We start from the raw sequence: 16,932 nt of genomic DNA, 5'->3' as shown, positions 1-16,932 counted from the left end.
AAACTGGAGAGACCAGTGGAGTATACCTTCGTATCCACCGGTTTTTGCAACAGGAAAAAAAGGCAAAACAGAAATTCAATGAACACCAATCCTCCTCTCAGCACAGATTCGCTATATCTCTAGAAGGTTCGCTTGATGTAATTCCAGCTTGATGGAAAAAAGAAGCAGCAGGAAAATGCAAAAGAGGTCTAGCCAAAATATTCATATGCTTACGTTTTTTACCGCGTCAAGGTTTAGCATTGTTTGGACATACTGATACAGAGGGGAACTCCCTGCAGTTAATGAAGCTCCTGGAAGAGGAAGAACCTACTTGTTAAAGAAAAGTACATTCACATCACCCCAGGCTCAAAATGAAATAATGGAGATGTTCAGCCATCAAATACTGAGGAACATAGCACACGAAGTGCAACAAAGTAAAATATTTGCATTAATGGTTAATGGCACTCAAGACGTTACAGGTGCCGAATAGAAAGCAATATGCGTACGATATGTAGATGACAACCTTCCTTGACGTCTATGAGACATTTCTTGGTTTGTACAGTGTTTCCAATACAACTGGTGAAACAATATCCTCGACTATACTTGATGTACTGACTAGACTCAATTTACCACTGTCGGGATTAAGAGCACAAACTTATAATGAAGCCGCTAACATGAGTGGTGCGTACAGTGGATGCCAGGCAAAAGTAAAAGAGAAGCAACCGTCAGCTTTGTTTTTTCACTGCGGAGCACACAAGGCCAATTTAATAATGCAACATGCAGTTGAAGCTTATGAATGTGTTCGAGATTCTATCCAGTGGGTACATGAACTTGGTGTCTTGCTTCAGAGGTCAGGCAAATAGAAGACAATCTTTGAAAATATTGTATCGTCAGACAGCCACAATAGTCCAATTAAATACATCCGCCCACTGTGTCCAACACGCTGGTTGTGCCGCCTATTTGCAATTACATGTGCTAATGATCACTACAGTGACATTGTTGATTCTTTGTCTGAATTAGCAAATAAAAAATCAGATATAGCAGTGAAAGCACGAGGTCTGCTGGATAGATTTGACAAAGGAAAGACAGTTTTAGGATTGTTGATGGCTCAGCATCCATTAGCTGCATTAGAAGAACTGAACCGTGCATTCCAAGCAAAATCAGCGAGAGTATCTGACATGATTGAAGCTTCTGCAATGACAGTTGAGCAATTGCGGGTATTGCGAACAGAGGAAAATTACAACAAGATATTTCATGAAGCTGAGAAAAAGGTAACTTCCCTTGATCTGGTGCCCATTGAAATACCACAGGTGATGGCTCAACACACCATTCTGCAACAGCTAGAGATTACTGCAGAAACTAATATTTTGAATTTGTGGACACACTCATAGAACATCTGACCACTAGGTTCAATGCAGACAACAATGACATAAGGCAATACCTGGCACTTGAGAACATGATCAAATCTGGCAAGATTGACAACTCGGTTATAAACTTCTATCCACAAATCTCTCACAATGGCTCGAGTTTCAGTCGCTCACGTTCAAAGGAACAACAAAAGCAGTATCTCTGAAAGGTGCGGAGGATGCTTACTTTAAAATGCATTAAACAAACTAGCAGATGTTTAGTGAAGTGTTTCGTCTCATGAAAATTTTGCTTGTATGTCCAGTATCCAGCTGCGAATGTGAACGCAGCTTTTCTGCATTAAGACGGTTGAAGACGTGGTTAAGGTCAACTATGTCTCAATGCCGCCTCAACCATATGGCAGTTTATCACACTCACAAAGATGAGGTCGACAAGATAAATATAGAAGAGCTTATGAAAGAATTCATAAACAGATCTTCACAAAGGAGGTCTACGTTTGGGAGCATGTCGACTGGAGGACTAAGTGAATCTTACTTCAATGAAAAGTATGAACAATTACGTGCTACATTGTATTGACGTGTAATTTTCAAGAGTTCGCAAAGACATTTTAATTATTTTTATCAAACAACATGAACAGTTTTTCAGTAGATATAAACTTATCAAGGGTAATTACCAATTTTATTAATATTTGAAAACGTAATTCATGCAATAAAAGTTATTAGTAACCTTGTCAAGTATAATGGCCATCTTTTGTGCTGTGCAGTGTGCAGGAATAAATTCATGTAACAGTTAATTTATGACACATTTGTCTTTATTCTATTAACATTTTGAAAACTGTTCACAACACCTCACTTATACAAACCTACATGGAAACCTTGAAGTATCGTGGCAACAAGATTACTCTGTGACCGCATGTTTACAGCTTTCAGGTTCACCTAATCAGAGATTACCAATTTGCAAATTGAACAGTCAACATAAGTGGTTGCAAAAATCATCCCCCCATCGGGTATAAAAAATCTACCTCCCTGCTCAGAGAGATCTTAGGCAAGAAACGTTAAGCAAGTTTCTCACGATTTCTTCTTATACGCCTCGGAGACTCTTCAACTGTTAGCACTAAACTGCTTTTATTCTCTTACTCTCTTCTCTCTGGCTTCAAACACGAACTTTTATACAAAATATTTCTGGTATTCTTGCGATTTTCCAAATAGTATACACAACTACTTGAAAGTAGATATGACACTTAATCGGTTATTTTCCTTGATTGTATCACAATTCTTAGAATCAGAACCAAAACTAATTGTTCATTGGTTATAAATAATGTCGGTAAGTCGGTAGTTTTCTTACTTGTATCCTTACACACATTTTTGATATGGATACGACATCAAAGATAATACTTACTCCTTTCTTGGTAATTTTGTGCAAGATAATATAAATATTTTCATTAGCTTTCTCGCTGCTACAGGTTTGGTTTGGTTTTGGAATCTCGCACAAAGCTACTCGAGGGCTATCTGTGCTTGCCGTCCCTAATTTAGCAGTGTAAGACTAGAGGGAAGGCAGCTAGTCATCACCACCCACCGCCAACTCTTGGGCTACTCTTTTACCAACGAATAGTGGGATTGACCATCACCTTAGAACGCCCCCACGGCTGGGAGGGCGAGCATGTTTAGCGCGACGCGGGCGCGAACCCGCGACCCTCGGATTAAGCCTTAAATAGCCTGCACGTGTCTCTTTCAATCGTGTTGAATGTACATGCCAGTCGTAATTTAAAAAGGTGATTTTGTCTTTATAATTTTGAAAAGCCACAGTTTCAACACAATGGCGTTATCTTGGCTTCATCTCTATATTTTTCTCTGTAACACATTAGCTCAGCAAGTACTGCCTATCAATTTGATCCATCATATTTATCTAAAGGTTCTCTTCCAATTTGAATACTCGCCATTTTGTAATATTGTTTTGAGACTGTTAAACTTGTCAAACTGCTATCTGACAGTTTAGCTAATAACTTGGAAAATGTGCGAACATGTTATTAATCTTGAATTCATGGTTTTATTTTGTTGATGCTAGTATAAAAAACACGTTGGCATTACTTTTAACAAAAGGGCATAGTTCAGATTAAAATAATCAATATATATATATTAAAATAATCAATATATATATTATAACTATAAATTTTTAAGCCATAAACAAAATGCATTAAAATTAGACAAAATACGCTGCTTATTTTTGTAAAGATCCAAGGGTAAAAGAAACAACGTGGAATTATAGAATATAACCAAGGTTGTGGAGGTGACTATGGAATTAGGACTCACATTGTGGTGGGGATACACCGTTTATCAGTCTTAACCTCCAATTCGCTAGTTTCACATAAGAAAATTAGAAATTAGGAGAGCGAATTGGAGGTTAAGACTGATAGATGGTGTATCCCCACTGCAATGTGGGTTCTACTTCCACAGTCACCTCCAAAACCTAGAATACATTTTATAATCTTACATTGTAGCTTGTACCCTAGGATTTTTTTAAAAACATGCACGAATTTTGTTTAATTTTAAAGTGTTTTGTTTATGGATTTAAAATTTATGGTTATTATATAATTAACCAGAGGTTGGGATTTGCTGTTCTTAGGGCAGTCCTTCCTCATGATTTTGTTTACTTATTTGGCTTTATTTGGATGAAATTATTTAATTTCACTATATATTTATATATATATATACATACACGTAAACACACACACAAACATAACTATGCACGCACAAAAAATGCATCCGAGTGACAAAGCGGTATGTCTATGGACTTACAACGCCAGAAAGCGGACAAGCATGGCCAGGTGATTAAAGCACTCGACTCGTAATCCTATGGTCGCGGATTCGAATCCCCGTCACACCAAACATGCTTGCCCTTTAAGCCGAGGGGGCGTTATAATGTGACGGTCAATCCCACTATTCGTTGGTAAAAGAGTAGCCCAAACGTTGGTGGTGGGTGGTGATGACTAGCTGCCTTCCCTCTAGTTTTACACTGCTAAATTAGAGACGGCTAGCACAGATATCCTCCGTGTAACTTTGCGCGAAATTCAAAAACAAATCAAACCTTAGGAACTTCTGACGCAATTTTTGCTCATTACAAGGTGTAAAATCATCGAGACGTTTCTCATTCAACTCAACATTATTCAGAATTATTTCCTAAAATAAAACTATACCAGAAGAAAAGTGCAAATGCATTCATGCTGGCATGTTGACAAGATGATATAATAAATATATTTAATCTCATCAACAGGGTATCATATGTGACATCTGATAACGCATTTAACATTAACAAGGCTTTCTGCTTGCCTAGAGTTGAGCAGCAAACATTACCTGATGTGAGAGATGATGATAGCTTATCTACAAATGATGGCTTAAAAGATGAATCTAAATCAGCAGGCAATTTATCCTGATTTTTCCTGAGCATCTCTCTTTATTTTTACACACGCTACAACTTGTGTTCAGGGATGACATGAAAAACTGAACCACTGCTTTCAGCTTTTTCCGCAGGATCAGCCACCTGTGCTGCAACTGAAAATTAACGCAAGCAACCGAGTTACTTGTGGAAGAGGCCAGAGTTCAATAAGAGTTCAGAAATAAAGATAGTTAACTCAACAAAAGTCCTACAACAATGGAACCAAAAGAGAACCGTAAATCCCCCCTCGTAAAAAAAGGTAAGCTCTTTAGTGTCTTTACTGCCTCCAAAAAACCAGAATCTCATATTTAAAAGAAAAGAGATCAAAACCTACTTCGATGGTTCTAGAAGAAGTTGTTGTTGTTTATTTTAATTAAGCACATAGCTACACAATGGACTATCTGGGCTCTGCCCATATCGGGTATCGAAACCTGGATTCTAGCCTTGTAAGTCCATAGACATGCCGCTGCGCCACTAGGGGGCTCCCTGAAAAAAGAATCCCTCTAAATTATTAGAAGTTCCATGAAAAAAAAAATCTACCCTATCTCTACTAGCCAAAATCTACCTATCTGTATATATAGGGATAAGTGGACATTCATTTGAACTGTTTTACTTTCTTTAAGAATCGAGACCTTTCCACTTTTCCATTTCTGAGAAACATGTTTATTTCAATGCACGTTATAAGTAGTCACAGTTTCTTCTATCTCGAAGTTATCATTCAGAATGTTTCATTTTATAGTCAGTGGAGTATTTCCAAGTGTGTCAAATAGTAGAGTACGCCAAACTAGTTTTTGATGAATTCTTTCTAAAATTTATAGTAAGTCTAATAGATAAGGTGTCGGACTTCAGATCAGAAGACTGCAGGTTCGAATTCTGTCGCGGACGATCAGCTATATATTTCGTCCCTCGTTGGTACAGCGGTAAGTCTACGGATTTACAACGCTAAAATCAGGGGTTCGATTCCCCTCGGTGAACTCAGCAGAGAGCTTGATGTGGATTTTCTATAAGAAAACATATACATGCTTGAATTTTTTTTTATACGAGTTTAGAAGTTTTCACTTGTACATTTTTGACATAGAATAGAAAATGTCTCAGTTGACACTATGACTTAGTTTTTGTTTTCAGGTTTGAACTGGGTCATGATTTTTCATACATTTCATGTTCTTTGACGTTTTTACTGAAGTTAAATTATAAATATACTTGAAATGATGCAATATTAAACCTAACTTCATTAATACGGTAACATCATACTTACAAATCAATCCAATGTGTTTTGGAACCTTGTATTATCAAAATGAGAGAATTTGAATCTACTAACATATTTATGCACTTTATCAATTGCAACGACTGAACAATTTTCCCGAAAGAGGGCCACGTGGATGGGTCATCTGTTTCAACAACTCGTACTACTGTACAACAGTGTGCTATCAGAAGGCACTAAATCGACGTCACATAAGGGACGCTCAGTGTTGCAATCAGTAATGTCGTGACGTCAGTAAAACGAGTGTATGCTATGATTCACGAGAAGAATTGTGCACTCTGTAGGTTACAACACAAAATGGCACATGAGCTTCAAAAGCAAGAAATAAAAATATTTTTTACTCTTAATTTTGGTTTTATTTACTCTTGAAACAGAAAAATGTTGGGGAGTCTGCAGAAGTATTCCTAATACATTATTATCCTACGTCTCACGTACAACAATACAACATTTATGCAGTGAGCAACAATGTTGAAAATATTCAGTAAAAAGTTGGTTTGTAAAGTCTTATTTGATTCTAATTTAAAATGTCATATGTTAATTCGTTTTTAATGTAAACTGATAATTTAAAAATGTAATTATTTAAAAAATAACTTGCACATCGAGACTACGAAGCGCATCATCTATTCTAATTCTGTACGTTGATGCGATGACACATTGTGACCAACAAGCCCGCAGAATAAACATTTTGATGACAAAGGATAACCACTGTTCATTTCATTTTCTTCCATTGGTTCAGCACGAAATATGTGTCGGTATTACGCTACGAATTGCGTTTCGATACCCGTGGAGGTCAGATCACATATACTCTATTATGTAGTTTTGTGCTTAACAACAAGCTAACCACACCGATTGTTTCATCTTTGTTGCACCCTTCTAACCACTTAATCCCGGTCGCACCAAACATGCTCGCCCTTTCAGCCGTGGGGGAATTCTAATGTGACGGTCAATCCCACTATTCGTTGGTAAAAGAGTAGCCCAAGAGTTAGCGGTGGGTGGTGATGACTAGCTGCCTTCTTCTAGTCTTACACTGCAAAATTAGGGACGGCTAGCGCAGATAGCCCTCGAGTAGCTTTGCGCGAAATTCAGAAACAAACAAACAATCTAACCACTTTTAGCAAAATTAAATTATATTTTTAAAATGTTGTTGTGCATTTCAATGAATCACCGTTGTCAAAGGAACGACTATAATAGAGAAAATATTTGTTTTTGATTATTTTTGATACAAAAGTTAATTATTTACGTCAGAAAACCCTTAAATGTCAAGTATAAGCTATATATTCCCAAGTACTGTTATGTTCTCATAGTACATTTTTATCTTCACAATAGTTACCATGGGAACACTCAGTTTCCACGATGTTCCAAGAATCACAGGTGTCCAATTCTTACAGTTCCATTCAAAAAGATGTTTTTGTTGCTAAATGACGTAAATACACAAATCTACTCTTACGCCTTTTGCTACTTTAAAAACAACAATTAAGTCTTAGTTTTATAACGTATTAAATTGCACTTACTTTCTTTCACTAGTTTGTAAACTGTGACATAAATTAGCATTCATAATGAAAAATCACAGACAGTATAAATTCCAGACAAGGTTTCTAAAATAATCACTTGTTCCAAACTCATTAAAATGTTTTTCCACTTCGTGTAACTTGTTAAAGAACTCTTAATTATTTTCAGCTTGCCCCTGGTAAAGTAAAGGTCTACTTATGGAAAGGTCACAGTTTGTAAGGTTTATTATTTTTTCTTTCACTGATTTCATTTAGATTATGTGTGTTCTTAACATCATAAATAGATTTTCTAAAAACAGTCATTTAAAAACGTAATTGCATCCTTAAAAATGTACTTCATTTATTAGAATACGAGTAATATAAATTATGCAAATTAAAACAAACATTTAGGACTGATAGCGCAGTGGACAAGCGTACGGTTAAAAGTTCGTATACTTAATGGAGTAATACAATATTATTTATAATGTGGAACCTTGTTATTCTTGGCTTTTTTAGAAGTTGGACAATAAAGTTAATTGTATCGCCAGTTACTCACTGATGTGAGTACTGTAAAACAAGTTATTTCTTGATGTGTGCAATTCCTTTACTTTCATAGAAAATTAAATGTTGCATGTAATTATGCACTCGTTCTGTCGACTTTCTGTTTTGTGTGTGAGCGAAAAAATAAACAATGGGCAAGCTTTACTTTGGTTCCCGCTGGCGTAAAGCTGCTACTTTGAAATATTTGTTTGTTTGGAATTTCGCGCAAAGCTACTCGAGGGCTATCTGTGCTAGCCGTCCCTAATTTAGCACCATCCACCGCCAACTCTTTGGCTACTCTTTTACCAACGAATAGTGGAATTGACTGACACATTATAACGCCCCCACGACTGGGAGGGCGAGCATGTTTGGAGCGACCGGATTCGAAGCCGCGACCCTCGGATTACGAGTCGAACGCCTTAACATGCTTGGCCATCCCGGGCCGCTACTTTGAAATAATTCGAATTTATTTTTCATCGTGACGGTTGAATCTGAAATGTTTTGTGATTTGTCTACTTTTACTGTGACCTTGTCTTTTTCTTCATACTACGTATGTTCGACTCATTTTCATGTTGTCGTGAATCAGTTTAACGAAAACCATGTTTTGTTTGCAGAATCAATGTTCTCAGTAAAACTGATTTAAAAGTATCCCACGTGCCTTTACTAAACAGTTAAAGATCTTCATTGTTTAAGAACATCTCTTGTCACGACAGCTTTGTACATTACGCTTTATTTGATGAATTTTTAAAAGTTAATCAAAATATGGCAACCATTATGTTGAGGTATTCTCAGATGCACTGATTTTCCTTAGTATTGAGTTGGAACCATGGGATAACTGGAGGCGTACCAGCAAATGTGTTGTGCAGCAGAAATCGGACTTTCTCTGACCTCGACCGAACCTGACACTAAGAATATAGAATAGACACTAATTTGCACACTGTTCTATTCATACTGAAATCATATAGTAGAGGTTAAAAATTAACCTAGTGAGATTTTACTGGAGAGACATGAGATGTTAAGTTAAAGTATGTGAAAACTCTTAAGTCGAAAGTGAATTCAGTTGATGTTTTCACTCAAATTATCCGTATAGTTCAGTTATCAGCTGTTCCAGACTGAGAAAATATGACATTATATAGAAGCAATAATTCCATTTTGTTTAATTGCTACTCATTGATTGATTGTCATCTTCATTTCAAAGTAAAGGACGTTATCCCTAAAGTATCACTCAACTTGCCAATAGAAAAGGTCATTGTCACGTTTACTCCCAATAGAGTATACACGTGACACCCTTGATAACTGACTTAATTTCGTGAGAAACTACGGCTAGGGAAACTTCATATAGAAAGCTAGTCGAGAGAGAAACTAAGACCAAAGCCTCCCCTCCCCAGTGGCACAGCGGTATGTCTGCGGACCTATACTGCTAGAAACCGGGTTTCGATACCCATTGTAGGCAGAGCATAGATAGCCCTTTATGTAGCTTTGTGCTTAATAATAAACAATGACAACAACTAAGACCAAAATACTTAATATATATGTATGTATCTATAGGTTGTTTTTCTGTTTATTTAGAATCAACACAAAGCTACCTAATAGGCTGTGTTCTGTCCCCCACGGTATCGAAACCTGGTCTTTAGAAGTGTAAGCCCGCAGACACATCGCTGTGCCATCAGGGGAATTAACTAATGGGATAGATAGCTTATATTAATGGGTATTATAAGAGAAAAAATCAAAGCAAAACTTCTCAATTTTGGTTGGATTGTACCGGTATATTTGCACCTATATTCAGCTAATATTTTGTATAATCCTTAACAATAAGAATAATATGTAAGCAATTTTAGTTTATACAATACATATATATATACGAGAATTAACGATGAGTTTATTCATCATCCTTAAATACTTCATTAAAATTGTACGAACGTAGTTTCATATAGTAGCATTTCGAATGCTTGTTGGAACAGTTGAGAAGTTCGCAGTACTTACACAAGTGTCGGTTTTTCGTAAGTTCTGTACACCCAGCTCTGTGATGCAGATATCTTAACCACTACACACCATATTTCTCGTTTTAAGACACTAAAAACTAATAAAACTTGTTTTTTTGGTTTTTTTGTTTGTTTTTTGAATTTCGCACAAAGCTACTCGAGGGCTATCTGTGCTAGCCGTCCCTAATTTTGCAGTGTCAGACTAGAGGGAAGGCAGCTAGTCATCACCACCCACCGCCAACTCTTGGGCTACTCTTTTACCAACGAATAGTGGGATTGACTGTCACATTATAACGCGTGGGGGCGTGAAAGAGCGAGCATATTTGGCGCGACGGGGATGCGAACCCGCGACCCTTGGATTACAAGTCGCACGCCGTAACGCGCTTGGCCATGCCGGGACACTAATAAAACTAAGGAACAACAATGTATGTTAAACTTCAGACTTTAGAGTTTATTTGTTAAGTATAAAAGATACACAATGAACTACTGGACTACCAAAGCAGGGCACGCAGCGGTCATCTTTTGGTTTACAGTTTTAGGTTTGTATTTAAAACTCCATTTCTCCCCAAAATACGTTTTAAATGTCGACAAATTACTGATGTATCACTGTGTACAGCAGACTACTTTATGGAATTATTTTAATTCACTTTGATATACTTCTAAATTTAGGCTCATAATATTAGCATCTGTTCACACAACTGGAGAAACGTCGTGTGCTATTTTATTTTAACATTCATACCTGCAAACCTTCTATACTTTTAGCGCTAATTTTTATACCATAGTTAATTATTTAAAATTAGAAAGCTACACCTCAGTATAATTACTTCAAGAACCGTATGATATTTAACACAATATTCGTTTTTTGTTTTTATAATAATAATTAAAATATATTGACGGAACCATTTTTAACGTGTATGTTCTAAGTTATTTTTTTCGTGAATGAACCATTAAGAAGACACAAGAGACGATAAAAATATTAGCTTCTTCTCTAGAGGTTTTTATTTATTAAACACACACTTTCGGAATTTGTTGTATATTAAATCATCTTTGTGGTCTCATATGATTGCCCCACGCTAGTACAGCGGTAAGTCTACGGATTTACAACGTTAAAATCAGCGGTTCGATTCCCCTCAGTGGGCTCAGCAGATGGCCTGTTGTGGCTTTGCTAAAAGAAAAACACACACACTCATATGAGTTCGTAGTGAGTGTGAAGAAACGGCATGTTTGCAAACGTACAACACTAAAACCTGGGTTTCGAAACCACTGCTGGTAGAGCACAGATAGCCTATAGTGTAGCTTTATGCTTAACTGTAAACAAACACACCTTACTGAGCGTTCCCATGTAGTGAGGATAAGATGTTTTATGTGTAGGTTTCACTCTTATTTTCTTGAAAAACATATTTTGAATAAGTACAATTTATTGTAAAACATTTTTTGTTCTTTCAAATAATACTATTTGTAACACAAAATCGTATACATAACGTTTTGCAGCATGAAGTTTGATCATTAAAACTACACAAATGTGTGTGGGTGTTACAATATTATGTATTTTCTCGATAATATAAAATCTTTCGATAGACATTTTGCTAATAAATAATGTTATGGGTTACAGAAATTATAATCAGTTGAAAATAAACCTTTGTTCGGTCGTCAGAAAGAAAAAAAGGGGTAGCTTTCCGATAAAATTGTGACCGGCAAAGCCAGGTGGTTTAAGGCACTCAACTCGCTCGCTTTTTCAGCCGTGGGGGCGTTATAATGTTACGGTCAATCCCACTTTTCGTTGGTAAAAGAGTAGCCCAAGAGTTGGCGGTGGGTGGTGATGACTAGCTGCCTTCCCTCTAGTCTTACACTACTAAATTAGGGACGGCTAGCACAGATAGCCCTCGAGTAGCTTTGCACGAAATTCAAAACAAACCAAACTAAACAAACCGATAAAATTGTGTTTAAGTTTGTTTGTTTGTTCTCTCCACCATGAAAGCAAATACGAATAACTCTTGCAGTTATTGCCTTAAACAAAAATAGAAATTAACAACCATAAACAAGTAGAAACTAAAATAAACATTAAAAAATCTGCCCCAATTGAAAGGATCCCAGGGTACAGGCTATGATGTGGGATATAAAATGAATCCTAGGTTTTAGAGGTGACTGTGGAAGTAGGACTCCCAGTGCAGTTGGGATACACCGTCTATCAATTTTAACATACATTCGTCAGACTCACATAAAGAAATAAAATAAATTAAAGGAATAAAATAGATTAAAATTAAAATTAAAAAAATTAGAAATGGAAGAGTGAGATGTAGGTGCTCAAGCTTACTATGTCCCACATCTATATCATCACTCACTGTCTGCAGACAGTTGTGGGAAGGTGACTGTTCTCCAAAGTAAAGAAGAAGACGAAAAAGAAAAAAAAATGAAAAACTAAAAATATGAATAAGGTATTACAATCTTGGGGCAAGTAAGTTAAATAAATATACCTCTTGAAATTAGCATTCCAGCGTTAAGGTGTTCATCCGCATATTAAGACTTGTTTAGAGTATGAAAACTAACTGTTACAGTAGACTTAGTAGGTGGTGATTGGGTGTTATACAAGTTAGTTTAGATAACTGGTTGAGACCCTTTGTATTAATATAATTTGTTTACTGGGCTATCAGTTAGGGCCTTTCTATCATAATGGGTAGTACCTTATTCTTGTTTTTTATTTATTTTTATTTTTTTTATTTTTACTTTGGAAAACAATCACCTTCCCACAACTGTCTGCAGGCAGCGAGAGGTGATAGAGATGTTGGACGTTGTGGGCTTGAACATCCACATCTCGCTCTCCTATTTGTAATTTCTATTATTTTAATTTAGTTTTATTCCTTTAATTTATTTTTTTTTTTGATGAAACTGGTGAATGGAAGTTAAGACTGATGCATGGTGTATTCCCACCACAATGTGGGTTCTACTTCCGTAGTCACCTCCAAAACTTAGAGTACATTCTATATTTCACGTTATAGCTTATACCCTTTCAAGGATCCTTTCAAGAGGTGCAGGGTTAATTATTTTTATTCTGTATAAGTTATGAAATTCGCTAGAATTTCGATATGATCTACAATAATAACCAACATCAAACAATACATACATGTATCACTACATATATATATATATATTTATCTCGAATAGCTTATTAAGTACATGTAGTGCAGTGTAATATCCAGACCTCTCCACCATATGCTGGGGGTGAATGAATTAAAATTCACATTCGACAAAATGGAAAATAATTAACTTTACGAACGAGGTGATACATTTTAGAATTATTGGTTGTGTTATTTAAATGTAATTTTTACTAATTTTCAAAAAAGAAAAAAATACCGACAATACATTTAGACGGTTCATTGTATCTGTTCTTTCAGAAAATAAATGTTTTTTTTTTTCATGAATATAAATCTATAAACCTTGGCAAAAAGGTGTCTAAAAGTACGTTAAACTCTTCGATGCTGATCTCCATGCCGCTTTTATGTGTATATTGTTACATACGGTTTATCAACGTATTTAAAATACGGTTCATACTGGTTAAAAACGCTCAAGGCTCGGCATGGCTAGATGGTTAAGGCACTCGACTCGTAATCTGAGAGTCACGAGTTCGAATCCTCGTCACACCAAACATGCTCGCCCTTTCAGCCGTGGGCGCGTTATCATGTCATTCCCACTATTCGTTGGTGAAAGAGTAGCCCAATAGTTCACGGTGGGTGGTAATGACTAGTTGCCTTCCCTCCAGTCTTACAATGCTAAATTAGGGACGGCGAACATAGATAACTCTCGAGTAGCTTTGCGCAAATTTTTTTTTTTTAATTTCGCACAAAGCTACTCGAGGGCTATCTGTGCTAGCCGTCCCTAATTTAGCAGTGTAAGACTAGAGGGAAGGCAGCTAGTCATCACCACCCACCGCCAACTCTTGGGCTACTCTTTTACCAACGAATAGTGGGATTGACCGTCACACTATAACGCCCCCACGGCTGAAAGGGCGAGCATGTTTGGCGCGACGGGGATGCGAACCCGCGATCCTCAGATTACGAGTCGCACGCCTTAACACGCTTGGCCATGCCGGGCCGCGCAAAATTCAAAACAAAGAAACAAACAAACAAACAAAAACGCTCCACTCCAGCAGTTGAAACCGGTACCACCATAAGCATTCAGTAAATTATATAATATTTTCGTAACCGCTATTTGCTTTACACAATTAATGCACAACATTTTTTTTATCTCGGTAATTTTGCTCCCTTGCAACGCACTTCAAGGAGCTAAAGTCAACTAAAACGTCATCAAAGATGCTACCTTTCTTCACACCAACATATGCTAAACTGCACATTGACTGAACCTTTTGGAACGAAGTATGTATGTTGAAGAAGGAGACTGATTCTTGAATTGGTGCTTCACTTGTTTTGATCAGAAAGTCAACAAAGTTCGATGATTTTTGAACTTTTGACTTATCTTTCTCATTTTCAAGAATTGGCCACACGTCAGAAGTTTTCGTTTTGAGATCTACAATAGCTATAACAGTAGAGTTTCCTTTACTTAATTGGGCACACTGATTCCTTATATCTCTCTGATGTGCTATTGTCGAAGCCACAAGTTTGGAACTGACGATGGGGTGTGTTTTCTCATTGCAAAGCCACATCGGGCTATCTACTGAGCCTATCTACTATCCCCGAGAGGAATCGAACTCTTGATTTTAGCGTTGTAAATTCGTAGACATACCACTGTACTAGCGGGGAGCTGACAATGGGTGTAGGCTTTCTTCTTGCAAAACATTTCGGAAATTAGATATTGCACATAAAGTGACATCCAAAACAGATATGGTAACAAGAAAACTAGATTTCTCCATTTATATCAAGCTATCTCCTGCTAATAATACGAAACATACAAAATCTTTGTGTAGGTGCTCACAGGCCATCATAATTTTCCAGTAACAAGTTAAGATGAAAAACAAAGGGTTATTATTGGCCAGCGCATTCCGACTGATTGTGGAATCTTTAGTTCAAGTTCTTTTAAGGACCTCTGAACCTCTTGTAATACGTGTTCACGCTTTGAAAACATGTGGAATAGTGAATATATGTCCTTGATAATAAGAAAAGACGCCTTTATTTCTAGCGCTGGTTGAGGCTAAAGATAAAAGATGGCCTCTACAATGTTCGGAAATTCTCACTCACACGTCATGTTTGTTTGTTTTTTTATTTCGCGTAAAGATACTCGAGGGCTATCTGCGCTAGCCTTCCCTAATTTAGCAGTGTAAGACTAGAGGGAAAGCAGTTGGTCATCACCACCCACCACCAACTTTTGGGCTACTCTTTTACCAACGAATAGTGGGATTGAACGTCACATTATAATACCCCCACGGCTTAAAGGCAAGTATGTTTGGTGCTACTGGAATTCTAACCCGCGACCCTCGGATTACGAGTCGAACGCCTTACCCCACCTGGCCATGCCGGACCAGTCACGCGTTACGACTTTCATTGCTGTAAAAAAGAAAAAAAAACGTCTTAAAAAAAGATAAAATCGCAAAAATATTTTGAAGGATATTTTTTGCACTTGGGGAAATTATACCTTGCACATAAATTGAGCGAGTACGTGTGTATGTATTAAACTTTTAAAAATTGATTTGAATATTTTAGATAGTTGCATTAGAATTGTCTTCTCTCCATTTCAAGAAGTATTTTCCTTTGGTATTTGGAACATACGAGGGCTTATTCCTAAAGATGATTTATACTTCACAAATTTACTGAAGTTGCAAAGATTATCAGATTTTTAAATATATCCGTTTGTTTTCCATATTTTCATTAATTTAAGCATTTCAGATTTTTAAGCGAGTAAAAAACAGAATTTCATGTCTGTCTTTGTCTCAAAATTACCGCCTGAGAAGCCTTTCTTTCAATACAGCATTAAGCTTCCATCCACGCTTTGATGACTTTTGAGACACTCGATATATACTCTTGTTGACAAGAAGACATGCTTTTATTTCTAGCGCTGGTTAGGTCTTAAGATAAAAGATTACCTATAAAATGTATAGAAAGAATTTCCATTTGATACAAACCTTTATACACAAGAATTCGTACTTGAAAAATTTATCAGTTTTACTGTGATTTAAGCATTATCCTAAAATAAATGAGGTTTATAATGTAACAAATAATACTATTGTTATTTTATATGTGTAAAAATACGCCACTTAATAATTAAAACACAAGCATGTTTTATTATATATAAAGATTTAATATGCCCAGCATGGCCAGGTGGTTAGAGCGCTCGACTTTTTAATCTGAGGGTCGCAGGTTCGAACCCTCGTCACACCAAACATGCTCGTCATTTCAGCCGTGGAAGCGTTATATGTGACGGTCAATCCCACTATTCGTTGGTAAAGAAGTAGCCCAATAGTTGACGGTGGGTGGTGATGACTAGCTGTTTTACTTCTAGTCTTAAATTGCTAAATTAGGGACAGCCAGAGCAAATAGCCCTCGAGTAGCTTTGCGTGAAATTCAAAACAAACGAACAATCAAACAAAGGTTTAATACGTTATAAAAATTCAATTACACATGTTCAGTTCGAAAATCTCCCCTCGATGGCTGAACTGTAATCCAGAAAGTTTATAACTCTAAAATTAGAGTCTTGATCCCTGTGAAAGCACGGCAAAGTAGCCATGTGCGCAAGCAGCTTTATGTTTAACAGGAAACTTCCTCTCGAAAACCCACATTAGTAAAATTAAAAATATGATCTTTGAGCATTACCAGCGTTGTTATGGCTAGTGTAAAACATCCAAGCTCCCACCCCCTTCTCGATTCACAGAAGCTTAAAGTCCCGCTAGTTTCCGATTTAAGGTATAAAAAAGGTTTTAAAAAAATGCGCTTTCGGACTC

The sequence above is a fragment of the Tachypleus tridentatus genome, chromosome 2, assembly GCF_004210375.1.
Source record: "Tachypleus tridentatus isolate NWPU-2018 chromosome 2, ASM421037v1, whole genome shotgun sequence".
NCBI classification, from domain to species: domain Eukaryota; kingdom Metazoa; phylum Arthropoda; class Merostomata; order Xiphosura; family Limulidae; genus Tachypleus; species Tachypleus tridentatus.
This window is presented reverse-complemented; position numbering follows the sequence as displayed.